Below are 27,439 nucleotides of genomic sequence, written 5' to 3'. Positions count from 1 at the left end.
CCTCAACCAAAACCGGGGGCTATCTAATGAAGACGAAAACCCTGCTGAATTTATGGCTAGAAAAACAAACTAACAAAAAATTGCAGGTTTCTGTCTGATAAATGATCCATCAATATGACTTATAAAGGTTGGATGAGTGTAATGGCTTGGTCAATACAGCAGTCTGCAACAATGAATGAAAAGTTTGCTTATTCCCCTATATTCCCTGTTTTGAGGCTCAGCTGGGTCTGAATTTTTCTTATATACTGACTTATGAGCTCCTGTCCAGCTCTTTATTTTGCTCCACGAAGTCCAAAATAAAAGAAAACTACCTTAACTCTCCCTACTGGCAAACATGCAAGTAAATGCATTTACAGCATAAAAAGAATTGTTATAGTCTCCCTGGCGGGGGGTAGGGATGACTCACAATTTAAATATCCAGTAAGCTAAGCATACTATGGAAGAGTAATTATTGAAAGCACCAGCAAGGAATGATAGCTGATCAGTCATTCACAAAAACTCTATTTCAATCCTATGGTCAATTTCCCAAGCAAAAATCACATTGGCTCAGGTTGTCACAGAGAAAGGTAAAATCATTTATTAGTCCACACCTGATATAGGTCACTACTTTATCTGCTTCATGAACAATGTGAGACAGGATTTTCAGATATTTCCACAGCATAAGGATCTACATTATGTGTTAAACAGTGCTGCCAACAGGCATAAGATGCAGTTCTCAAGAGCAGTACTACATGACCTCATTTCTTAACAGACATTGCTTGACACCGTCTATGTAAGCTGCAATATGATTCTCACAAAGAACACTGATATCTTCATTTTCTGAAATATTTCAAATTACTGTTCTCCTTTTGTATGTCCTAGCACAGACAGAAATCTTTTGCAACAGTGTCATCAGCAGTGTTGAAAGTTTTGCTGCATTGGTTGAATTGCTGCTTAAATCACTCATCCTGAGTTTTACTTTCATTTTGCTCTTGGATTTTCTGAGTAACAGGACTAATATGGCCTGACACTGTTATCTGATGAAATGTAGCTGCTTCAGCCTCTATAATTTGGAAAGCATGTCTATTGTGCAGGTCAGAATATCATATTTTGCAATGATATATGACTTGCACAGTTGCTTGATTTGTACAGATATCAAATAAGATGCCTAAAGGGTGCTTCTATTGATGATAGCATTCTGCGTAATCAAGTCTCATTGAGTTTTTAAGGCTTAGGCTTAAGATTTCTCCCTCCTGTAAAAAAATTTTTCCTGACAGACATTTCATTTTTTTAAATTATTGCAGCCACTTTGAAGTCCTCCTACTCTTTTCAGTAGTCGTCATTTCAGTGGTAGTTTTGAAATCAACTGACATAAAACCATCTGTCACATTTGACACTGTATTCCGCATTTCCTGTTTTCTTCCTGAACTAGGATTGTAACATATTGCTGCCACCTTCCCTATGAAAGAATCAATCTTTTTGAATAAACCCTCTGCTAGAAGCACTGACTCAAGAGACTGAATGAAGTGTGACATCGTCTATAAGGCACATCCCTGCACTGCCTTCTGCATGGTTGGGTGAGGCTCAGTAGTGCTGTCAGGCCTTAATGATTACAGCCAACACATTTGGTCTTCCAAGTCAGTATTGGGTTTGTCTGCTGTCAGTGTGCATGGACACTACTGCTTTGTGATATGCAATAAAAAGAGATTTTCGTTAAACTTGTGTGCACATACACAAAATGCCCAGGCTTAATGCTGTTCTGCAGCTTATTCCCATGTTGTCTGTTACATGGGTACATACATACTGAACTTGTCTATACCAAACTCCCATTTGGGTTACTCAGGTATACTGTATAAGTATCATGGCTCTGAAAGAATAACATCATAGGGCTTTTGTTAATAATCCACTCTTTTTAGCATTTTAAATGCATTGAATATTTTGTGTATGCAAATGTTATATTTTTTAAATAACTTCCCTCCTCAAGGACTCAGACTTTGCAGAAAGAAGGATCTGGATAGACAGATCTCCTTCATAAACCCCGCAGATTTGAAAAACATACTTAGCATCTCAAAATCTGATAGTTGACACTGAGAATGTAACATGGGAAAGCAGATTGACTGTATATAATGTCATCATAGATTATTTTACCCTGTACTCTGTGAAAGAACCAACTTTCTATTGCTACCTGATTTTCTTCATGCAGAAACATTAGAGTTAGGACAATTTGGAAAATTACAACAAACAAACAAGCAAACAAAACCTATCTTAAGTCTGACACACTTTCTCCCTCATTTGTGTCTGATAAGAAAGCTTTTGCAAGTAGTATCTAAAAAGAGCTCTATGGTATATCTGAATTCAGACAAATATTTATTAGAAAACCCTATAACAGTGAAGTCCATTCTCTGCTGCTATATTGAAAAAAAAAGCATTGTACACCCACGTCTCAAATGCATTTAGGGCTCAGCCACTACAATCAAACAATAGTTTATGCACTACCGGTTTATTTTTCATTGCTCATGATAGGAAGGCAAAAGCAGGCATTACAGATCAGTGGAATAAGAACTCACAAAGCATGTTTGGCCAGCCTTTGAAGTTTCTCTGCTCTTGTCTGTTTAATCTTCTTACTCAAAGCTTGATAATAATCCAGTGCAAATACTTCAGCAGACACATCCACTATCAGAAAATAGGCACATTACCCATTTATGAGATATGGATTCTATATACCTCTGAAAAGCAGCTAGATCACACTAGAGAAGAACGTATTTGGTTTCTCGGGAAAAAATATAAGCATATATAAAGTCCCACTGAGTTTGGAAAAAATGAAGTACTTTTTAACAGCCTTTGAACGGAAGAATTTTGAAAGGATTGTGACAGATTAACTACAGATTTCAGGCCAACAGCCAGTGGGAGCATTATGTTGACAGACAAATAGGTAATGCCAGCATGATCATGCCACTAACAAACACTCTGCTGGTTTCCACTGAACTCTAAGAAACATAAAAGAGCAAGACGCAAACTTGTTAAAACTAAAGGCGTTCAAAAATCCGTCTTATTATAAAACTAGAATGTGCTAATCAGAACCTAATCTTGGGAAGTTGCACTTCAAAATGCTTTGTGGCAGATTTATTCTTCTTAATGAAAGCGATGAAGGTCTCTTAAATAAAGGCAAAGCAAAACAAAATAAAACCCTTTCAAATTCTTGGTTTCCAGTCTCAAAACTATTGCCAACCCTGAATAATATTGGGTTTTATTCTCCTGACATGGGGCGGATTCTGAGTGCAGACAATTATCATCAAGAGCAGGTACCTGTATCCTGCAGTGAGAAAACATAGGTGGGATGTAAAAACTGTGATACAGGATATAAAACATGAAGGAAACAAGATTAAGATCTGATTGCTAGTTTAGTACATTTGATCAATAAGTAATGCAAGAAAGATCAACTGTTTTTGCTGTGTACTAGTGACCCATAAAGCACACTATGCTCCTCACATTTAGGCAGAAGCAGCTACAGGACTAGGCAATGCACAGTGCTATTGAATTTGTAAACTAGTGTTTTCATGTTTGATAAAACGGGCTGAGAAGGAAAATCACACTTCACCTGCCAAATGAGACACTGGATTTCTCTTGAGCGTTTTGGAAGGTCTGATTAAATAGTGGTACATCTTGGTATTTATTCCTTACAAAGCCTGAGCTTTCCTTGCAATACTAGAATCTGTATGCATTTTCTGAAGCTTCAGAGAACGTGATGTAGGAATAAACAATCTGGAAATTTAACAGAGCACTCCTTCAGCCTCCACTCTATTATGTAAATTTTCTGGTGTTGTATAATTAAATGGAGCAGTGACCATTTAGTGACCAGCTATAGCTGAGTGGTCCTTATAGTAATTGTGAGAGTTCTTTGGGCAGTCTCTCCTAGCTTCAATGGACCACATCCTAAATGCAATCTCATATATGGTTAAATTTGAGTGTACTTTGCTGATTTGGGATCTATCGACAGGAAAGATTAAGGGCAGAATACTGCAGAAGGCAAGTGATAGAGCAGGGATTCTCAATCATGGCTTAGTGGGTCATTATCATACAATTTATTCTAACATTTTTTTTAAGAAATGGAATAAAAATTGTTAATGCTTTTCTAGGAGTGCTACTTGCACCCCATAACATACTTGCACCCTACAACATACTTAATAAAACATGCTACATATTAAGTTAAATTTAAACCGCATAGTACAAAAATTAAAATATTTCAAGAGCTACAGGGAACCATTTAAGTAAGATTTGAACAAATGGAAAGCAAAGAGAAAAAAGAAACGTCAGTTTCCTGGAACATGGTAACAATGTTCACATCCCTGGCACATATCTGCAAATGTGTATTTATACTTCTATACAAGTTCAGAGACTTTCTATATACAGCAACATAACTACCATTACCTGAGAGGAAAATAAGATACCTGGGAAGTAAATAAACTGGGCAAAAGCTATCCTGGATCTCTGGGAGTTGTGGAAAAGTCTAGTTGACCCAGGGACAGGTACAGGATTTGGCAAGGGGAGGTGGGGTGCAGGAGCATCCAGAGGCACCTGGAAGCAGGAAGAAGTGGTGAGCAACCCTGCGGAGTCCTGGTACTGTGAGTCTGGACTGCAAATCCCAGAGACCTCAGGGGCAGCAGGAAGAAGCAGCTAACACAAAGCCCATGCTAGCTGTGTGCCAGAGAGCCATGCTCTAGCACCCCCCCACTCACTTCTGGCTTGAGCCTATGGTGGCCAAGTAACACGGAAACTGTCTCTGTCCTCTCTTTTTTTCTAGGTATGAGCTCCTTCGAGCTCACCAGACCCAGCAGGTCTCTTTCCCCATTCCTGGGGACTTCTGTTTCGGGCAGCAGATGGGTATTCCTGCTATCTACCTACGCTGTCCTCGCCTTCTACCCTCTCCCTCATCCCATCTTTCCTGTGCCAGAAATAGCCCCGGCTGCTTAATTAGGCCAATTCGTCTCACCCTCTCACCCGGTGAGGTGATAAAGCGGGGCCATGGTGGATTGGGAGATACCATTGCAGCTTAGTCACACCGTTCCAGCTGGGCAAATTCCCCTGCCTAGGGACCTGCTCCCAGTAAGTACTCTTGGGTTCTTCACAGTTTCCAACACATAAGTTAATATATATTCTTTCAAAGAATAAAGCAGTTTTTCAGATGTGATTAGTGGTTCTGGGTGTCCAGTTTATCAGACCTCAACAGGCTGATTTTAAGGAAAAAAGCAGGCCATTTTTTTTTTTAGCATCTCCAGTGGGACATCTAGAATTATTAGTCGCTTATGAAAATTATGCCAAAGCGTAGAACTTTTAGTGTAGGAAAGTAAAGCTTTATGGTTGGAGGTTTTTAAGACCCAGCTTGACAAAATCCTGGCTGGAATGATCTAGTTGGGGATAGTCTTGCTTTGAGCAGGGGATTGGACAAAATGACCTCCTGAGGTCCCTTCCAACCCTCATTTTCTGTTTCCATTATTCTAAATCCTGGGCTTATTGAAGTCAGTGGCCTGAATTCAGCAGAGCCAGGATATCACCCATAGACTTTTGTCTTGAATTACTGGATTAAGTGACATGAATTTTCATTTTCACCAAGGAGAAATTTTACAATCTTTGCATTCTCCTATACCTGAAGAAGGGTGTGTGTGCCCAACAGCTTGCAAATAAAGCGTTTTTTGTACAAATATCTAGTTGGTCTAATAAAAGTTATCACCTCTACACAGAGTTCAGATTCCCTTGGATTAAGTAATGAATATCTAAAACTGAGTTCGAATAATCCTTCAAGCTGCACATAGGAGCCATCTTCCTCCCTGGTGTTTATTCCAAATGCACAGATTAGACTAATTTGAATAAAGATTGCCTTCCTCTTTCCCTCTCTTTCACTGCCATCTTTTCATCATAAAGTCATCGCAGAACTGTAGAATGGCAGAGTAATCCACAACTTGTTACAGAATGACAGCAAGTGCTAGAGCCCTGTCAAAAATGTGATGTCCCTGCTTTTCTCCCCTTCAACGGGCCAGTCATACATATCCCATCTTTCCAGTAATAGGGCCTGCAGGGCACATGTTCATGAAAACTCCATTCTGACACTCTCCTTTCCATACATACCTATTGTTTACCCCAGTTACTGGCCTGTTGCACCTAAGATTGGCAAGATGACCCACTTTTCTAGTGCAACATACTCACCAGCTATGGATATCATCTCATTTCCTTTTTCCCAGGCATAAGAACCTTGATCTCTTTTACAGCTAAAACATTCTCAAGCAATCCTGAGAGAGATTTCCAACCTGGCCAGCTGAAAAACACTTCATCCCAAAGCCTCAAATCAGCCACAGAAGTCTGTCAGTGACCTCCAACATAATCATTTTGTATAGGGCTCTACACAGTCTACTCTGGACCTGGTTTCAACAAGAAGAACAAGGTGTAGCTCTACTACTCATGCTATCTGATGTGGTTTCACTAGATGTTACTGGTTGAGGAGTATGAACTGTTCAAAAACAGGGACAGAACAAAAATCCCAGGTGGACAATCCCTTCAAAACTGCAAGTCAGGTCCAAGTATAGGAACAAAAGAGTTATGAAATGGGTCTAGCCACCTTTGAAAAAAACTACTGTACATAATTAAGCTTTAGGGGAGAAAAATACTAAAAGTGTACAGGTTACAGAAGGAGCTGGAGACCTATTTCTTATTGAGCAGAGTCCACTCTGAGCTGCAAAACCCAGGTTACTACTTTTTATTATTTGCATTATTATAGTCCACTGGAGCTTTAGTCATCCACTAGCTTTAATAATGTGCTGTAGAAAAACAGAACAAAACAGGTTCATAATCTGAGCCAAGAAACCAGCTATAATTACTTTGTTTGTAACAGTTATGTCTAAAATAGTAATTGTTATGATTGATACTAGCTCAGTTGTTTAGCAGGATGTAATATATGCAGGAACATCTATTAGGACAGTGGGAAAACTAGACACCTTGGTAATCAATATATAGTTATGAAGGCTTTAATTACAACTTTCAGGTGCCTGTAATTAGAAAGTAATGAAAAAAGGAGATGTCTGTTAAAAACAACTCTTATTCTGACCATTTCATATGGTTAAGCCTGAGGCCTTCATTTTCTAGCAACTTTGTCAGAGAATTTGTTATTTTACAGTAAGGACAAAGACCAGAGTGACAGAACTGGTAGTGATGGAGGGTCAACAGATAAAATTACATCTCCAATCATGGTTAGAAATTAATCAAATGGCATAGATTATACATGAATTCAGAAGTTAGTCAGTCATTTTCTCAACACCCCTCCTTGCCCCAGCCCATCAAATTTCAAGCCCCCTCTAAAGCATGGGTGTGCCAGAACTTTTCAAAGAAAAGGTCATCTGAGAATTATAAAATAGGTGAAATAACATATTTTTTTTCCCCTTAGACTTATTCAAGAATTTCTGAGAATTCTTTTGGCAGTACCTTTCCAGAAAAATATTCAGCCTAAAGAAAACTTTAACTAATTTTTTTAAAGTTTTACAGAGTTAGAACCAAAAATAAATAGGTTCATATGATAGGAACTTTAGTAAAATCCCCTGTCTTTTACTAAACCTCATAAACGTGTCCAAAAAGGCCAGTACCATATTTTGCCTTCGAGAAATATTCTTGGTTCATGTTTGGGTGACAACAGTAATCCCAATAATTATGTCTATTATATATTTTATAAAAATTTGGACACAAAGCACGAATATCTATCATATGATCAATCAATCAATTGATAGATATTCATGCTTTGTGTCAAAATCGATAGCTAGATAGCTAGATATTTGTGCTTTGTGTCAAAATGCCCACCCCTCCCACAAACATAATAAACCTATCCAAAGGGTCCGGTACCAGAAAATGGAGCTCATGGGAAGGAAAAACGCATGGGCCCTTGCCTGATATTAGTCAAAGTAGCATGGTAGCTACTAATAATCTAGTATAAAATCACTAGACCTTCATTAGGGAGAGATGAATTTATCAGCTGAAGCTAGTCCTTTGAGAAAGGTATTTTGTAGCACATTAGGGCACTTTTACACGTGCTCCGGAAGTGGGTGGGGCGATGCTTTAATTAGAGTGGCTCCAAGAGCCAGCCGTTCTAATAAAAGCACTGCTTTGGCTCCTGTATCAGAGTCCCTGTGCTTAAAAATGGTGGTGGTGTGCTTGAATTAAAGCTTGTTCAACAAGCTTTAGTTCAAGCACTGCTGTCACCATTTTTAAGCACAGGGATGCTGATACATGAGGCACATGATTAATTGAGTTTGCTCTGACGTGCTGGAATTCCAGCACGTCAGAGCAGCCTCCACACTCACGTATAGGTACCTTTTCTTAACATCCCTTTCATTAACATGCAGTGTCTGCTAGACATGATACGACACCAACGCAGTACTAAGACAGACTTGAGAAAAGAATGTATTTGTTATACCGAACATGGGCCACTGGTGCCTCCCAAGTTTTGGGGGGGCACCTGGAGGAGCTGCAGTCAGCATTGGCAGTGGGGCTGGAGCTGGCAAGCTCCCACAGGCGCCACTGTCAGCGTTGGTGGTGGAGCTGGAGAGTTTCTGCAGGTGCTGCTGTTAGCAGCAGAGCTGGCAGACTCCTGCAGGCACTGCTGTTGGCATTGGCTGCAGGGCTGGAGCTGGCGAGGTCCCACAGGTGCCGTCATCAGCAGTGGAGCTTGCAAGCTTCTGCAGACACTGCTGTTGGCATCGGCGGTGGAGCTGCTGAGCTCTTGAAGGTGTTGTCGTTGGTGTCGGCAGTGGGGCAGAGTTGGCGAGCTCCCACAGGCACTGCCCCCAGCATCAGCTGTGGACCTGTCAGGGGGGGCATGTGGCCCCCTATGTGTTGCCTAAACAGCAGTTTTAGAGCAGAGGTGTGGTGGATGAGGAAGGGATGGGGGAGTGGCAGGGATTAAATGGAAAAGGTATCCTATTTAATGCCCCCAACTTTACATTCTTGATATTTATGAGGTCCCAACAGAAAAGTATTTAAGGAAATATATTTAAAGTATATGAATAACCCTAATTAACAATCTGCAGCTTTTAATCTTTTGTGGAGCTGAGGTGAAAAAGAGTAGGTTAACGCCTGTTGTTTACTTGCTGAACGTCCAACTAGACCTTGGGTAGGCAGAGGGAAAACTTAGACTGGAAGGACAAAGGTCTCTGTGATGGAGGCAGAATTGGGCCCTGGATGCTATTGTTGGAAATATCTGGAATAAATTTTTGTTAACGCCTAAATTCTTTTAATTATAATATTCCAAAAAGGGGTTGCGGTTCCAGGTCCAGGTCCAGGTATAACCTAAATATCACTGCTGATGAGTCATTTAGAAAGCACATATTTGTACATACGTGATATGGTTCTCATCTACAGCAAAAGTAGCACCAAGATGCTGATTCATCACATAAATATTCTGATTATTGTCAGCCAGACATGAAACAATTCATTATTTTCAGAGGCAAAATATATAAGATCTTCCTGTATACATAACAATTTGCAAGACTGAGCCCCAAATTCACAGGTCTAATTAGTATGAGTGGGATTGCATGGTACACTGAACAGATAATTTCCCCCTATGCTATCTTCACACTGCTATGGATGCTAAGTATAAATATGACAAGAATAGTAATGATATGTTCAGATATTCATAATTTCATTTTAGAAATGGAGCAAAAGTAGAACACCAGTACATAAGTTACACAGCTAGCTTGCTGTACATTATGAAAGTTTTCTTTAATTACTGCACACAGTAACATTCCTTTATAATCCAAATCTATAAAATATTTAGAACACTTTACATAAAGCTGACCCCTATGAACAATAAACATTAACTTCAAGTGTTTGAATGGGATGTACAATTAATATTTCTTTTGAAAAAAAGTTACACGGGCATTTATTCCCTTGCTGTCTTTCTGAAAATACACACATTATATATTCCTTAGCCAATTTTTCCCTTAGGAGATTAACATTAATTTACAACATGTACAGTTTTCATGAAAGCAAGACTCTGCAGGCAAAAGTCTGCTAAACCGTTCTGGCTGTAGAAAATTGCTACTTGTTGTGGCTGATTTTATACCCGTTAAAGCAATTTCTTTCAGGCACTTGGTGGTACATGAGCTTTAATATTATATGTCATGGCAGAACTGGTTACATTTTGCACCCTGAAGTCTTTGTCATTCTGAAATAGGGAAGAATCTCAGTATAGTTTACCTCTTTGGCTGCAGTGATTGCACAGATGTCCTCACTTTTGTTTTTAGTCTTCACAAGAGAGGCACTGTAGTTGACTGGGAGATACTAAATATATATAATTTATAATATTTTACCATAGTATTTTTTTTCTGAAAATGGCCAAAACAAGGTTGACAGTTTTCTTGAAACCTCAATACCCAGAACTGAAATCACTGGATTGAGTGAATTCATCAGAAAAAAAAAATGTTTAAAGGCTGCTTAAATAAATGCAATTTAAAAAAAATTGGCTCATTCTTGTATATAGTCCTTATTCTGGCAAAGTTTTTACACATCTGTTAAGCCTGAGTTAGAAACGAGTAGGCCCAATGTAATCAGGGCAAGGCTTTCCTTGCTTTGTTAATACTTTTTTATGGCATATAATGAGATGGATATTTTCTGAAGACAGAAAAAATAGGTCTTAACTTCAACAAAGGATAATGCTAATGGCTTATAAATCAATGAAAAAAACTACTATTAAACATGGTAAAATACAGTCTGATTTGTAGCTGCATCTCTCTAAATAACACAATATTTTTAACTGCAGACAGCTACCAAGTAATTATCAGAGGTTTTTCAAACTTGATATGCAGGAGGTTATTAATCCTTACTGCCTTCTTAGGGAAACCCTTTTCATAAAATTTGTAGTCAAGACTTCAAGCCCAAATTCACAGTGGCATAATCAACATAGTTCTATTTACCTTTCCTTGGAAATAGCAAATTTTGCACGGCAACATGCAAAGTTTCAGAACAGACCTGGGTGGCTACATCTCTGTATCAAGGAAGCAGAATGTTTGGGGCTTTGACTTGATGCTAATAACAAAAGCCCATGTGCCGCACAAGATTTAGGAATAGGGAAAGTGGATGGATCACCTTGCTCTATACAAGAGAGAGGCAGCTGTCTCTATGGTACTGTCTCCACATCCTCCTATGGAAAAGAAGCAGCTCCAGAGTTCAAGAGTTTGACTCTGGATTAGAATGAAGACTTGACAGGTCAGATGCTGTGATGGACAGATGTAATGGCAATGCCACTGACTGTCTGGGACAGTACAAAGCAAAGACTGCTGTCTCAAGGGCTGATACCACCTTTTCTGTAGCGATCCTCCTGAACAGCAGCCAGGGGAATCATTGGTAATGTGAATCTGTGAAGACATCTTGCTTGAGAGCTGATGGAGAACTACGGCTGAACTTGGCTTCTCATGCCCCTAATAGGTTGGGGGTGAAATCCATGGGAAGGAGGATCTGAGTGAGGAGATCTTCATGAAGACTTCTGTTCTCAGAGTGTCACCCTGTGAGTTTCCCTATTGGTTCATAAGGCACAGCATCATTATAGTACGATGCAATAGTCAAGATGCTGGTGAAACAAATATGCATCATCTCTTTTTATAAAATGCTAAGGATAGCTAGCGATGCAGCTCTGAGTCAGAAATGTGCTTTGTCATGTACCAGACTACCAAAATACCTGAAGAGGTAGGTCCCAAAGAAAGTTTGGTTATCAAAGAGTGAGTGCTCAAAGCCAGCACTGACTTACAAAACAAAAATGTAAACCAAAATCTGTTCAGTCCCAAAGGCAAGCAAATATACAAGCCAGCTCTCTAGACTCCATTTCCATTTATCACAAATGTGGCGGGAAGTAGCATTCACACACGGAAATGTATGAGACTCATTCTTCCCACCATGTCATGTAGCTCTAGCATTTGTTCTCTCTATTACTGTCACACTGAAAGCACTGCCTGTTTTGAAGCATTGTTTAAAAATAGTTCTTGAACTTGTAAGCCATTTACAAATTGAACCTTGAATGTTGTGCTATTTCCTCTGTTTTGTTTTTGCAACTTATATTTCTGGTTACTTCTCCTTCCAAATAAACAAAGAAAAGCCTAAAAAGAATGGTTTGAATACTGTAATTGCACCTTCGTTGTAAAATTCAACCAAACATAATTTACTATGCATTGTTTTAACTTAAATCTCATCTACATTTAACCATCTTGGAAAAGAAAATGCTGCAGAAGACAGTCAGGAATTCAAAGTAAAGAAGTTTGAAAATAAGTCCTACCTGCTTTTCATATGAAAGTTTTCAGTTTGGAAAGATTATTTAAATTTTATCTAAATAAATTGTATTGAATTCTGAGTTTCTGTCCCACCTTTCTCTTTACTCTTCAGATTTCTCTCTCATCTTCTCGCTGGGACTTCTAGCCTCTCTGAAGTTCATGAGAATTCCCAAGTAGATGGGTTTCCACCACTTTAAGAAGAGAATCTCATATGATAAGCATGTGAGCAACTTCTTTGTTCAAACCAATCTCATGACTCTCTTTGAAGGTAATCCTTTAGCGGTCTCATGACCCATCTCCCTGCCCAGAGGGTATTTTCATCTCATGGCGGAACAAGGCACAACAAATCTACTTTGATAGTGCCCAAATCTCCAATTTGTTAAACCTCTCTTCCTCTCTGCAAGGAGTGGCTACACTCACTGTAAGAATGCCGGCACCACAGAAGGGCTAAAGCAGGAGCTGAAACTTTTAATTTGAAGTGTCCCCTCCCTTCTGCTAAAATTTCAACGTTATTTGCATAATTGAGACAATTGAACATAATAGTCCTTTCAGGGGTCCTCATTAGACGTACAGCTCTACATTCTTTGAAAATGGGGAAAAAGGAGGTCATACAGCATTAATTATATCTAATCCTTTTTAGAACCATTTGAAGTTAGGCAAGATATCTGTACTAAAACTGCTAAAGGAGTAAAGAAGCCATCCATTTTAAAACTTTATACTCAACATATTACACACATCTTCATACCCTGTTGCTTTTGCCACTTGAATTAACTTAATTTGCTGTGAATGTTTCTTTTGTATTTTCCATTACTTGTAAACTATTAATGGCAGATGACACAATTTGCGGTTAGCATTTCTTTTTGCTGCTCTAACTGTCTCTGATACATCTTACTTATTGTTTGGTTGCCAACATAGTAAATGACACAAGAAATGCAGACCATATCTCAGAGGGAGTTAAATGTGATGTAATTCACTCCTTATGTTGCACTGTATTGCAAAAACATGCAGTCCACTGGACTTTGGCCTTATTGTGATATTCCTATAGCAATTCAGTCCATAGCATACTTACAATATCTCGTTTTTACATTGGCACAGTAACATTTTCACAGACACAACTGCAACTCGTCCCCTCTTCTAAAGGCCAATAAATCCAGTTTAAATAGCATTCTTTTTGGGCCAGACTCTACACTACTTACTCAGACAAAGCTTCCATTGAGTTCACTAATAGAATTCAAGGAGACTTTTGCCTGAATGAGAAATAAAGCATCAGACTACAATAGTGAAAATTACGATTTTGGACTCAAGTTCTTTTTCATTTGTTGTAAGATCATCCATCATCCCAGCACTTATTGAAAAGCACAGAAATTCAGAGTGGATCTCTCTGCTACATGGGATCTGAGGTTCTATGAACAATATCCAAGGAATTCAGCAAGAGCTCATTGTAATCTGCCTACTTAGGGTCATATTCCAGTTAGGGCATGATCTAAAGCTCATTGAGATCATTGGGAGATTGAAATTCATCATAGGTGTGCTCTAAAGCATCATAAATGTCTATTTTCCCCCCATGTTTGGTTCAATATCTTGGTTCTTATCCATAAAATCAGATATAGTTTAAGTCCTTGTTGTCATGAAAACCAGCTTACTTCTTGAATCCTATTCACACGAATGGGATTGTCTAAAAAGGCCTTGCTAATGATTCTTAAAAGTATGACTCAAGGCAAAATATGTGTCCCTGTAAAGTCATTGGGAGTTTTCCCATTAACTTTAGTGGGCCCAAGATTCTCTCTCTCCCTGCTTCCACTGCCCTCCCCACAGTGACCTGGCTGGAAACAACCCCCTGGAAAACATTTCCTTCAGTGTGGAAGAAGTTGGCTTTTGGGGCAAACCGCAGGTACATTTTCCAAAAGTGCCTAACTCATTTAGAAGCCTAAGGCCCATTCTTGAACATGCTTCAGTCACTTGGGCCCATGGCAGATGTTACATTTAAAATGTGACAAACCAGTTAATCATGTCTTAAAGCAGGGGTGGGCAATTATTTGGACCAGAGGGCCATTTAGGGAGTTTTGGTGAGCTGTTGCAGGGTGGGTCAACACCTCCATCTCCTTGCAACAGCTCACCCAAACTCCCTAAGTGACCCTCCAGCCCAAATAATTGTTTATCCCTGATCTGTGAGTGGACAAAGATTAGGGAACCTAACCTTTTTTCCCTTCTTCTCCCTGCATCCCTTCCCTTGCCCCAAGTCTCTGGCATGCAGCCAGGCCAGGCCAGTGCCATGCGGTCTTCTCATGCACTGCCTCAGGTCACATGGGTGCAAATGGAGCAACTCCTGCCTGGCCCAGCTGAGTGCAAGGGACTTGGGGCAGAGGAAGGGGTGCAGGAAGAAGTGGGGAACACAGCATGGTACTGGCCTGGCCTAGGCTGAATAACCCACAGCTCCTGGCACTCCCCTGCACTCCCTCCCCTACCCCAAATCCTCAGCATGCAGCTGGGTTGGGGAGGAGCAGTGTCAGCCGTGCCCACGTGGTCTGAGACAGTGTGTGGGAACACCAGCCGGGCCTGGCCACATGCTGGGGACTTGGGGTAGGGCAGGAGCTGCAGTAGGTCAGGCAGAAGCCACAGCAGCTACTCCAGCTATATCCACATGGTGCAGCCCAAAACAGTGAGCAGGAACCAAATACAGTTCTCCTTCACAGGAGCAGCCATGGGCTGGATAGTATCATTTGGTGGGCCACATGTGGCCCGTGGGTGGTATTTTGCCCATCCTTGTCTTAAAAAAGTGTAACCTGGCTTCAAGTTCAGGCAATTAATGGCATGAGAAAATGTAAAGCCAGCCACAAAATTATTACACTGAATATGTGTAATAATTTTGTGGCTGGCTTTACATTTTCTCAAAAATTTACATTTACAAAAATGTAAACCAAAATCTGTTCAGTCTGAAAGGCAAGCAAATATACAAGCCAGCTCTCTAGACTCCATTTCCATTTATTCCATTCATATTACACTGAATATGTGTAATAATTTTGTGGCTGGTTTCCATTGCACCTTAAAAGGAATGTGTGGTGGGGTGGATTGCATCAAGGTCTCTAAGTGGCCTCCGCGCAGTCCCTGCCAGCTGACGATCAGCTGATCATTGGCTGGTTCTGAAACTGTATTGGTACTGAAACCCTGGAGTCATGCCTGTGCTGCTGGCAATGAGCTGATTGCGGCATGCACAAGTGGCAGGAGGTGCAATTACTGGAATCAGGGATCAGAATCCATTGTTCCTTTAAATACACATCTCTCAACAGCCTTTGATTCCCAAGTCACAGTTGAAAGTGGGATTGAGGCACACAGGCAACATTTTGCCAGTCTGTGCATTTAGAGAGCCTGTTTTGTTTTGGTTTGGGGGTTTTTTTGGGGTTTTTTTGTCTGACAGAGCAGGATAAGTGGCATTGAGTCCTTTTTGCTCTTTAGCCCAACAGTGCTAAGCTTTACGCTTGATCAGTTACATACATGTGCCAAGGGACATGTGTCATAAACCACCAAATATAACATAGCACCATACATTTCCATGCTACTCCATAGGGGAAACTCCAGTTGAAAGTACTGGAAGTTCTGTACAGAGATAGGAAGCAAAACCAGGCCCAGAATTTACAAATTTACACTGGAGTAAATATTATATTTTTCTAGTAAGTTATGATTTTTGTGAATACTTCTTTTGATTTTTAATTGACAGAGTAGACAATCCTCCCAGGGTATCCTGCAGTGAACAAAAAAACACAGGGCTTGCACTCCATTTTAAACAACTAGACTGATGAAAGGCAATCGAACAGCTTCATTCTGTAACTAAAAGACAAGCACAAAGAAAACTGTGCTGACTTAACTGCATTTAGTCTAATGTAGCACTGAGCACAAATAGCCTCTGCACCCAATCAGAAAATTGCAACCACTTTTGTCTCAGATTATGAAAAATGATGGGGGAGGGTTGGTTTTCCTTAAAGTCATTTTCTAACAGTGCTGAAAATTAATCAGAATTTGAGGTGTTTTCAATTATTTCAAAGCCTGAAAAGTTTGAGAGGTTGCTATCATGGGGCTGTTCAGAATGGGGTTTCAGAAAATAAAATATGGAAATACATTTCACATCTAAAATGGGAGAGGGAGATGTGAGCTCATAGCAGAACAAGCTACTGATCTATTTAATCCAGAAGTGTTGTCTCAAACAGTATCTCAACTTTAGATGCTTAAGAGAAAAAGGCTTACTACAGCGAGTGAACTGTACAGAGCATAACTGTCAATGATGGGTAAAATTGTTCACGTTTGCAGGTGATCCGGAAGCCTCTAATACAATAGGAATGTACAAAAGTCACGTCTTGAGTAAAATAAGGACATATTTACTCTAACACCCGCTATCTTGGAACACTTGGAGACACAACAGAAACTACATACACAATATTAAAACATTCAGTCTCTTTTTGACTAAAGCACCCAGTCCAGCTATTCCTCCAACAGCTTGCTCAAAGTAAAGACAGAAGCCCAATAACCTATAGTTTATGAATGAGGATGAACATAAGGAGTACCAGGAATGAAATGACTTGTTCAGGCTAAATGTATCTAGTTCTTACGGTGGGGGGGATATTTTTTCTTGTCATTGTAGCTACTAAAAGCATTATTGATTGAGCTTGAATGATATCTCATCAGCTATTAAATGAATATGTTCTGTTTTACAGTTCTTACAGTTAGTGGATAAAATTGCAAAGCATAATATCATAACTGAGTACCAGAAACCCCAATATTTACTGGTTTCAGTGAAAGTACAGATTAAGCAGCAATATTTTAGTCACCAAGCAGCCCTTCGCAATGCAACTTCCAGTAAAGATGATAGTGGGGAAGAATCTAGGTATTCCACTTGTGAGCAAACCAAGATTCTTCTTCATTGCAGAGCACCATGGATTTACAGGTTTGCTGCAACAGACAAATTCAAAGATGCAGCCATTGGCACTACAACTACCAAATCATTTAATACATATTGTTATTGACCAGCCAAAGTTTGAAGCTGTGAGGATTGTTCACATTAGGAAAACAAATTGGATTGATTCAGGTATCTCTGCCACAACCTTGTACAGAATACTGACTCAAGCGAGAGAGTTTCTTTGTTCACAGCTCCAAGTTTCTTTTAGCCAGCGCTTGACTTCAAAATTCCTTCTCAGCTTTGTTTTGGTCACTGTGTTTGGTGATTCCTTCTCTCTTTTTCCTTTCAGATACAAACTTGCACAAAACTGGAGCCACTGAAGTTGCTTCTTCCACATGCCATACTCGTGCCTCTGCATTAAGTGGTAACATGTCTGTTTCTGAGGTGGAGGCTGTAATTTTTCCAGTTACCAAGTCACATATAGGAATTTAATGGTTTCTTGATGTTTACTTTGAACGAAAGGCAACTGTTACACCTGACAACCTCAGCAAGATTTAAGTTAAGCCATAATGGGATGGTTAAAAATGTGAAAGGAGAGGTTACTTTCATTGGTTGTAATAGGATAGGAGTTAACTATTTCAAAATTATAGAAGATATATTAGGAAGATTTGATAGCTAAGACAGCTAACCTTCTCTCTCCCAGGTTGACTTAGATGAGCAAAGAGACAATTATGCATATATGTGTAAAAGAAAGAAAAAGTATGGAACACATGAGGCATGTTTCTATAATTAGAATATGCTGGCAAAATATGTCCTTTGATTTTAAAGCCCAAATATCTTAATGTCTGAATTGTTGGTCCCATAAAGCATTGCATGGAAAGTGGAAGAAGCCACTGGCACTGAAATTTTAGTTTAGCATTCTGTCAGCTTCAGCCAAAATGCACATTCAGAGTTCAAAGAAATAACACAGATGGGTGAAAAAATGACACACTCAGAGAAAATGCAGCTATACAAAAGACAGTGTTCATGGATGACTGCACTCATACTATGGGAAGGCTCATGGAACTTGGAGTTTGTTTTGTGAAATAGCTTGATATAAATTCACTGTGAACTAAAAGGACAAAGATATGCATCTCTACTCTCTCACAGGGATTCTCACAATTTGTTTCTCCCTTCATTTATGATGGTCCCTTTGTACATTGGCTTGCAGAGTGAGGGACTGGGGAAATGATTATTGTGTTTTTCCATTTAAACTAAACTCATGTATACAGAGGAAACAACCCTTATCAAAGAAAGTTATATGACTTACAGCCTTTACTGTGCATTTGTTTTCCATAAAAAAGATATGATTATTTCATTGACAATATTGTTTTCCGCTATTGTCTAATGCAACAACAACATATCTGATCTACTATTTTTATTACAACAGTTACTTATTATGGTTTAAATATTTTTGAAAACATGATGTATATTTAGAGTTACAACATCTGAAACATTAAATACAAGCATATAAAATGTGATACAGAATAAGTAATGGTGTGTATTTATATTGGAATGATATAAAACCCAGTAGCAGTTTTCCTTTAAGCCGATGGCACAGAAGTTTATTTTTGCTAAGTAAAACCCATTCATGATAACACACATCACAGTTTTCTAAGGAGTAGTGCTACAGTTCCTGACATGCCCTTCCATATCACTGAAAGACACATGTTGATGGCCAATATTCAACATAGCAGGTGTGTCAAATTGTATTTTTCAAGACATCTGAGGGAGAAAGTACTTTCCCAGCAGAAGCAGTTTGAGGCATGTAGCATGAAGACAACAAAACTGTTCTCCACTTACTCCTTTTGCACTATTTATGAGGATTTCCCTTTGATCTAAAAAGTGGAACAGTGTCACATAGCTATTCCCTTTAGTCTTTTAATATTCACCCAGATAAAACAGATGCTTCTCAGTTTGATGTTGGCTTGTGCACTCATACCTCAAAAGTAATATTTACTGAAGGCAAACTTCAGAAATGCTAAACCAGAGATGGCTCTTAACCTCTTCCTTGCCAAAACATGGGGGTAAAGGGACGCCGGAATATGAAGCTAGATTGGCGCTTTCAAACTATTTTTCTCTCTTAGTTCTTATATGGTGACCATCAGCACTGCGTGTGAGGCCCTAGGACTCACAGTTTTAATGGCCAAAACAAATAAAATTCAAGATTTTAAAAACCTCTAAATTGGTGGAATTTGACATGTAGTCCCAGAGTCAAACATTATGCAAGTGTGGAAATTTTAATGAAGACGTTACATCACAAAAGAATGAAATTCCATAGTCAAAGCAGTTACTATAAAGTATTATTAAAAAAACAGAAAAATTATGAGGAACAATAAAAAGTATTATGTGAGCACAAATTTGCTTTGCAAATACACATATAAAGCTGTATAGCAGCAGGAAACGAACAAGATAAAATATAGGCTGACTAGGAAATTGTAAAAGTTCTTTAAATGAAACCATTCATTAGCAGATCAAACACGTATAAGACCAGCTTCACAAAAGTGTGTACGGGCAAAAATTTCAAAGAAAAAATGCACAAAACCTAAGAGCTCTCCATAAGGATTGTGAAATGGTTCATTAAGAAGAAAAAAAGTTGAAGTAGTACAAAAAAATTCCTACTAAAGTAGGAATATGAGCTTCTGCACATGGGAGGGTGCAAGTACTAGCTAAGAGCCAGACCACGCTACAGAACAACCTGTAACCCAAAGGCGTTCTTTATTCTGTGATGGGCAGAGGATCATAATTTCACAAAGGGTGACAACATTGGACTACTGAAACTTGTGATGAGCATTTGTGCATACACCACAGACATGCAATCTGGAATAAATGAGAAATGACACATGATAGCAATCTATCTGCCTGTGAGGGAAAACAAGCTAGCTGAGACCAATTCAAAGATGGACAGAGATGAAAGGCCAGATTGTTCATGACAGACTTGTTCTCATGAAACAGAATGAAGAATTATTAATGGGATGTGTATGAATAAATATTTCAAATCAGTAACATTCCTGACCACTCATAGCAATATTTTAGCTAAATAGAATCCATCACAGGCAGCAACAGTATAGCTTAAGATGACAAAACCAAGAGGAATCCTAAAAATGTGCACATCCCACCAAATTCAGGTGCAACACTGAAATTACAATGATGCCACTCAGAAATCTACAGCTATGGAATTTGGCTAGAAAGACAGGAAAGGGTATTAACAAATATTGAAAGAAGGAAAGAACTGAGAAAGAGAAGCTATTTTTCAGTGTTTTGAGACTATAAACACTGACCAATACAAATGCCAGTGAATGTACGATTTAAATCCAAACTATCTCAAGGAGTAGATAAATCACCTTTTGCCTTGGTATCAAAAGACTGTATTTGAACCAAGTAATTAATCATTATATTTGAGAACTACTCAATGGCCTGGGTGACGTGAGATGGCAGACTCACTTCAGTAGCTGGGGGAAATCATGGCCTCATTTAACTCAATGGCAAAATGCCTTAGCAGATATATCCTCACTATCTCGTCCCACACAAAGTGGCATAAATTACAGGATTCTAAATAGAAGTTCATGTCCTATCCATAGATTAATTGGAAGTTAGTCACCCAGGGGAAGAAGTCTACCTATTAGGACATTTTTACTTTTCATCAGGGCTGTGCGAACCTTCGGGTGCTGATTCAATTCAGAGAGATTCAGACCCATTCGATGGCTGAATCTCCGAATTGAATCAGGGGGACCAATAAAAAGGTCTAAATTGATTTGAAGCTCTCCGAATCTTTGGATTCAATCAATTTGGAACAGTGATTCGAATCACCAAATTGAATCACTGTCCCTCGAATCAGCTGAATCCGAAGTGAATACTAGCCACTTTACACAGGCCTACTTTCTATAAAGGAATAAAGTGCCTGAATCCTGATCATAACTGAATAGCCAGCAGCTGATTCACTTTCTCTCTAATACAGGGGTTTTCAACCTTTTTTTAATATGCGGACCCCTAGTGGCCCCCTTTTTAATAAGTGTTCCCCTGGGGGAGAGTGGTGAGCAACTGGACGTGGAGCAGGGTGGGGAGGGGGCATGGTGAGTGGCCAGATGCAGAGCAGGAGCAGGGGCAAGTAGCCAGATGCAGAGCTCAGGGGGAGGGGGCTGGCGAGTGGCAGAGCAGTGGTTGCATGGCATATGTGCGGCCCTACTCTCTCCCCACCCCAGCCAGGCTCCTGTGAGGTAGTGGCATGGGGTGGCAGTGCTCCATCCTTGCCCACCCCCACATGCCCCTTGGGACCTTTCAAAGTACCCCCAGGGGTACACGTACCCCTGGTTGACAACCCCTGCTCTAATACAAAGGAATTTTTACTTAGCTCTTGATCCTGTAAACACAGAAGTCCATGCTTAGGTCCATAGCCAGGAACAGTCCAGTTGATTTCCATTAAACTATGCCATGAACATAAAGCTATTCCAGTCAAGTCAGGGGAACTATGTATGGGAGTTTCATAAAACTTAAAACCTATCTAACATAAAATAGTGTCTTCCACAAATGAACATAAAAACCAAATATACTCAGCACTCATAACTCTTTAAAAATGAGTCTGATAGCTCTCAGGCTCATAGTAAAGTAGAAAATTCTCTACCAATTTTACACATGATTGAAACAGACATGTGAAACTCAGAAATAGAACCCGCAGTTCTGAACAAAGTCCCTGTACTAACTTGTAAAAGACACTTGAATAGAAACTTGCTACCATAGATGCAGGTTTGACTGATGTGATATTAAAATAATTCACATATGTGAATTAAATGCAATAATTGGAACCTCTACAAATTGCTGAAACAGTATGAGGTACTGCAGTTTTCAGCTTTATTAACCTCATTATTTCTGCCCAATTAATACAGAAATGCAAGCAAGAGGTAAATACCTTTGTTAGAGAGATTTGCAGTTCTCAACATTTCTACGAATTACTGAAAAAAACCTTTAAATCGCTAATCGTATTTGGTTTCAATAAACTTTGGCCACATGGCTGCAAGGAAAGAATTTAATAATTTTCTTCCTGCTGTACTTAGTTTTTAACTTTTTAGATGAATTCTTACCCCTTACAAATCACTCTCATAGTGCTTAGGAACAAGAGTATTATTTATTTTAAATAATTGCACCAGATTCAGGCTTGGCTTATTTCACAAGAGTATGATGATTTTCTACAATATTTTAGATTTACTATCTTCCAATCTTTCCAAAAATGACTTCAAAATCTCCACAGCTTGAATATCATAAGATGAAAAATATATAGGAAAATTTTCTCCTTGCTTAGTGTTTTTAAGTTCTCTCAGAACTGTGAATCTGAGGGTAGAGTTTTCAGTTCCTGCTGCTGAGCAATGCTTGGGGAAACTCCTCACTGGTCATTAACTAAAGTGTTGCTTTAAAAAACCTGATGCACTGAATTTATACAGTAAAAAATAAGCCCTAAGCATCTCTTACAAGAGGAAAATATCATTATCTGCTGATCATGGTAAAGGGCCTAAACTGGGTGACCTGGGGTGAGATCCAGGTGCACAGGGACCAATCTAGAATGCGGGGGAGAGGGAGGGAAATCAGGGTGTGCAGTAGGGCTGTGCAAAACTTCACTGGTCATTTTGTTTCAACACTGTTTTGACTCATTTTGAGGTTGTAACAGCAAAATTAGAACAAAACAAAGGCCATTGAAATAAAATAGCTTTGAAACAAAATGAGGCTAGTCGAAACATTTCAAAAGTCAAAATGTTTCCACCATAGGCTGGAGATGGGGAGTCAGTCCAGCTGCAAGATCCAGCAGGGGACAGGGAGTCAGCACTAGATCCCCGTCACCCACTAGATCCCCATCATCCACACTAGATTGTGCCGTGGGCAGTGAGGCAGCCCAGCTGGGCTGCTTTCCCATCTGTGGCATCATCTAGTGCCAGGAAGCCCTCCTCCAAGGACACAGATCAGAGCAGGTAAAGAGTTGATTGGCTGCCAGAAGACAAAGAGGGTGGAAACAGATGTCACCCGAAATCCCATTTGTGCTACCATACATTTTTTTTATGGTGGCATAAATGCTGAACAAATAGGCGTTGATACCCTTTGTTGCACCATATGAAAAGAAAATCAGTGGCATAACAGAAGGTGGTAATAGGCACCAGCTGCAATAAAGTGGTAGAGTCTCTTACCTCCGTGGTGCTTTTCTTGCTGAGCTGTACCTGGAGGTCTGGCTGGGCGGGACAACGCCACCCCCCTGCCATTTTCCCCCACCCAGCCAGACCCACACCCCAGGGCACAGGTCTGGCTGAGTGAACAAGAGAGATGACATTACTCCTTGACCTGCACCATCAAGGGTTGGACAAAGGGCTGTGTGTGTTTTGCCCAGTGAAGCAGATTAGCTGTGCTGCCATGTCATGGCACAGGCGTTCTACTTCATTTGAGACATCTATTTCTAGTGAGAGAGGCAAGGCTCAACTCCGGGTTTTCAATGCAGAGGATAGTGGCAAAGAATATGTAAGCCTGCTTGTCAGGCACAGGGAAGGAAGCCTGGGGCTCCAACCCAAAGCACAGTAAAGAGGTAATATGCCAGGTTGCATGAAGTTTGTGGTCAAATAGAAAGCGTAAATATATCCAAATAAGATATAATTCCTGCAATGATCCCACTGTGCAAGAGAACTCAGTTCTGCTAACTGGGCTTCAGAGTTGTGAAATCCTTTTTGTGGTCTTTATGCTTATCTAATGCCACACCATAGGAAAAAGCATTACAATCCCTCCAACAGGGCACAGCAGTCAGCTAAAGAGGTATTCCATACAGATGCTGAATAATGCATTTCCTAGAGCTGCACTGAAATGTGCTGCCTTATAGCATGAGGGGCTCCCAAAGCTCCATCTTGGCAATGATTCCATAAAGCTGAAGAGTTTAAAAACAATTTGAACGTAATAACAAGATTTCTGGGTGACCCCTCTGGATGTTCAGGAAATGCAATACAAAGCTCTAAATTTAATACAATTATACAGTTATGAGGTCCACTGATGGGGAGGTCAATTTAAAAACATATCCTAAGTCTTACAAGTACTTTAAAGCAGAAACTGTAGATTACTTTCACATTTCTGATTTGATAGCTGGATGACATTAGAACACCCAGGATGAGATTTACAGGGGAGGAAGGCGCAGCACAGCAGTTATTCTCTTAGCTGTCACAAATCTGAAAATTGAGAGTGGAGCAGCAATTTTTGAATAAGACAGAAACTGAACTATTTTCTGCCCAGGGAATAGACATCACCTCGTAAAGCATCTCTACAGTTTCCTGAGATTATCTTTTAATACCAGCACTGAAATAGGTGGGATCACAAAGAGTAATTTTCAGATTTCTGACACTGTTTCACAGGGCATATTTCTGGGAAAATAGTAGCAGGGAGCTTGTGTCCTGTTCTCAAATGGCCAAAAGTATAAAATATTGTAGACTTGAGAAGTGGAATTTCATATGATTAAGGACAAACATATGAAGGAAAAGATTACCCTGCAGAGATGATGGGGAACAATGCCTATGCACTTGCAAAAAGAAACAACTTTTTGGTATTTTTTTTAACCCGCCCAGGCTTCCTTGGAAAATATATAACATTACAAAACATTGTTTTTGGAAATGACAGAGGGCAAAGTTTTATCACTTTGGAAATTGCTGCCTTGAGCCTTTCTATTCCCTGATCCACTACTAAGGTATCAGGTTCCCTGTTGCCTCTTACCACACTGAATCTTTGTAACAGCGCTTCTAATCACAATGGCCTCACCCCTTCATAGTTACAAGGGTACCAGCATAGTTTTCTACCTCAAGTCTCCTTCTCCTCGCCTGAATACTGTAAAGCAAGGTGACTGGCAGCATACTAAGGCAGTGATCTTCCTGCATTATTCACCCTAAAGTAATGTTTAACCTAAAGTAATGTTTCTGGATGCCTCTGAGTATTTGACACATTTTATTACCAAATATGTGTTGCCTGAATCTAAGCGACAATAGAGGTAAAGATAAAATCTGGAAATGGTTCAGATCCTTCCTCTGCCTCAAGCTATCAGTCCCATGAAGTTCAGTCCTTTCCCCTCATTGTATGAGGCAGCTTTATGAAGCCATCCGGAGGACTGGTAAAGTAAGGAGCCAAAAGTAAGTCTGAGCTCCATGTAGAGCACCTTCTCACCGTTCTGTTACAGCCTAGCTAAAATCAACATGTGGAACTGGTGAATGCTGAATCCAGGCAAGACTGAAATGATTTTGACAGGAAGGAGAACTAGCTTCCTCTCTATCATTTCTCAATTGAGGACATAAGGCCTGTGGTCACTTTTGGACTACACAGTATTTTTGGCCACCCACATTGCTATTGTGGCAAAAAGGCCTATTTCCTTCTTCCAGAAGGAAGCACAACATTTATTTATTTTAATTAGGATTCTTGTATATGCACACAGAAGTTGCACAACCAGTGTAGTTTAAATTGATGTAAACCCTTTGTGTAGACACTGTTAAAAAGAAATAAAAGAAGTACCTTAGGTTTGGGTTGAGTAGCTCCTGCATTCTGTTAAGCAACATACAGCACATAAAAGACTAATAAATGGATGTAAATGTGTTCACAAAGTGGAGCTGCACACTTACTACACTGGCTTCTGAACCAACTTAATTAAATCCATACAATCTGCGTGGAAAAACCAGGCTGTATCTTCCTGGTACTCTGCTCTTTACAAAGATGACAATGCATCTACTCAGTCTCTCCACCCACAAACTGACACAAAAAGCATCCCTAGAAACCAGTTCAATCTGTTTCTCCTATGGTTTGGAAAAGAAGCTAGGAAGAAATTGTTACTTCTAAGTACTCAGCAGTTACATAAATAGATACAGTAATTGGTCCAAAACAGATTAATCTAATAAAAACATTTTTATTTTGTAATGGTAAGAAACTACTGCTTGCACTGAATGTTGGGTTGTGGGACAGTAGGGGTGTGCGAAGTGGGCTCTATTTGATTTGGATTTGGCCCAATTTTGGGGGGCAGTGATTCAATTCGTTGATTCAATTTGTTGGGATTTGGCCCAATTTGGGGGGCAGTGATTCAATTTGTTGATTCCCAAAATGTCCCAATTTGATTCGGTTGAATTCGAATCTAAAGATTCAATGCTGATTTGGAGAATCCATGGTTTGGCAATAGACACAGCTTTAAATGTTTTTTCTACATACCTCAAGGTACCAGGCTTAGCTCATGAATGCTGAGATGGTGGGGTGAATGGAAAGTCCCACAGGAGTGCAGCCCCCACCCCCGCCCCCCCATGTGCTCAGCAGCAGTTTCCCCTGCATACCCTCAGCTCGGTGATCAGCCACGGGGGGACCCCAGGTGCCCCTCCAGACCCAGGAGGCACAAGTCACTGTGTTGGGGGCAGGGGGAGGAATTCCCTGCGTGCTCCCTTGCGGACCCAGAAGTAGACTGGAAGTGCTTCTGGTCCACTTACTGGTGTGCCGCCGAGCATGCTGAGGACCCCCCCATGCTCCCATGGGACACTCCTTCTACCCCAGCATCTCAGCGTTCAGTGAGCTGCCTGGTACCTTGAGGTATGTAGAAAAAGCATGTAAAGCTGTGTCTATGTCTGAATTATCGAATGTCTCCAACTCTCTCTGAATCGATTTGCAGGGTTCCGATTCAATTCGGAGAGATTGAAGGGTCTCCTGATTTGATTTGGATTAGGAGATTCGGCCGCCAAATCAGACTGAATCTCCTCCAAATTGAAGCAGCAACTGAAGCTTCACACAGCCCCACTGGACAGCAATTAATTATTTTCAGTGGAATTATTTTAATTCTTTAATAATTATTTTCATTCTAAAATGATTAACTTAGATGTTTCTATTAAAAAGAGAGTTTAAAGAACAAATTTTCCTCTTCATTCTGGTTCTGGTTAATGTTGATGAATTTATCATTTGACCAGGCCTTTTGGGAGAAATACCCTTGGGAAATATCTAACATGTGAGGGAATTGAAATCAAACCAAGAACTAGAACACATATAGGTTTAGGGAAATAAACACAAGTAAAGAAAGTAAATTAATGTTAATTTTAGCAAGCTCATTTAGGATTAGAACTTTAAATGCAATTTAGTACAATTTCATTTCTTTGAGTAACACAGCTGAGTTTCTAAGATCGCTTGCCAGTCAAAACTAATAATACTAATTGCAGATGAAAGGCAAAAATTAGTGATGCCAATATTTTAATTAGAAATAATTGCACTATTA

At 39.8% G+C, this 27,439-nt stretch overlaps 1 protein-coding gene and 1 long non-coding RNA gene across 3 annotated transcripts in view; one reads left to right on the top strand and one right to left on the bottom strand.

The window, feature by feature from the left end:
• TRPM1 (transient receptor potential cation channel subfamily M member 1) overlaps window positions 1-27,439 on the bottom strand; it is a 131,096-nt gene that overhangs the window by 70,525 nt on the left and 33,132 nt on the right. The gene's annotated exons all lie outside the window — the stretch shown is intronic.
• LOC109308949 overlaps window positions 1-27,439 on the top strand; it is an 86,401-nt gene that overhangs the window by 54,111 nt on the left and 4,851 nt on the right. For both annotated transcript variants that reach the window (XR_002100749.1, XR_002100748.1), the window contains exon 2: window positions 24,783-24,901. This is a non-coding gene — a long non-coding RNA (uncharacterized LOC109308949). The remainder of the gene's footprint in view (window positions 1-24,782; window positions 24,902-27,439) is intronic.

The sequence above is a fragment of the Crocodylus porosus genome, unplaced genomic scaffold (genome assembly GCF_001723895.1).
Source record: "Crocodylus porosus isolate Cpor-Errol unplaced genomic scaffold, CroPor_comp1, whole genome shotgun sequence".
Lineage (NCBI taxonomy): Eukaryota > Metazoa > Chordata > Crocodylia > Crocodylidae > Crocodylus > Crocodylus porosus.
The sequence above is the reverse complement of the archived record's forward strand: the minus strand, read 5'-3'. Positions and strand labels throughout refer to the sequence as shown.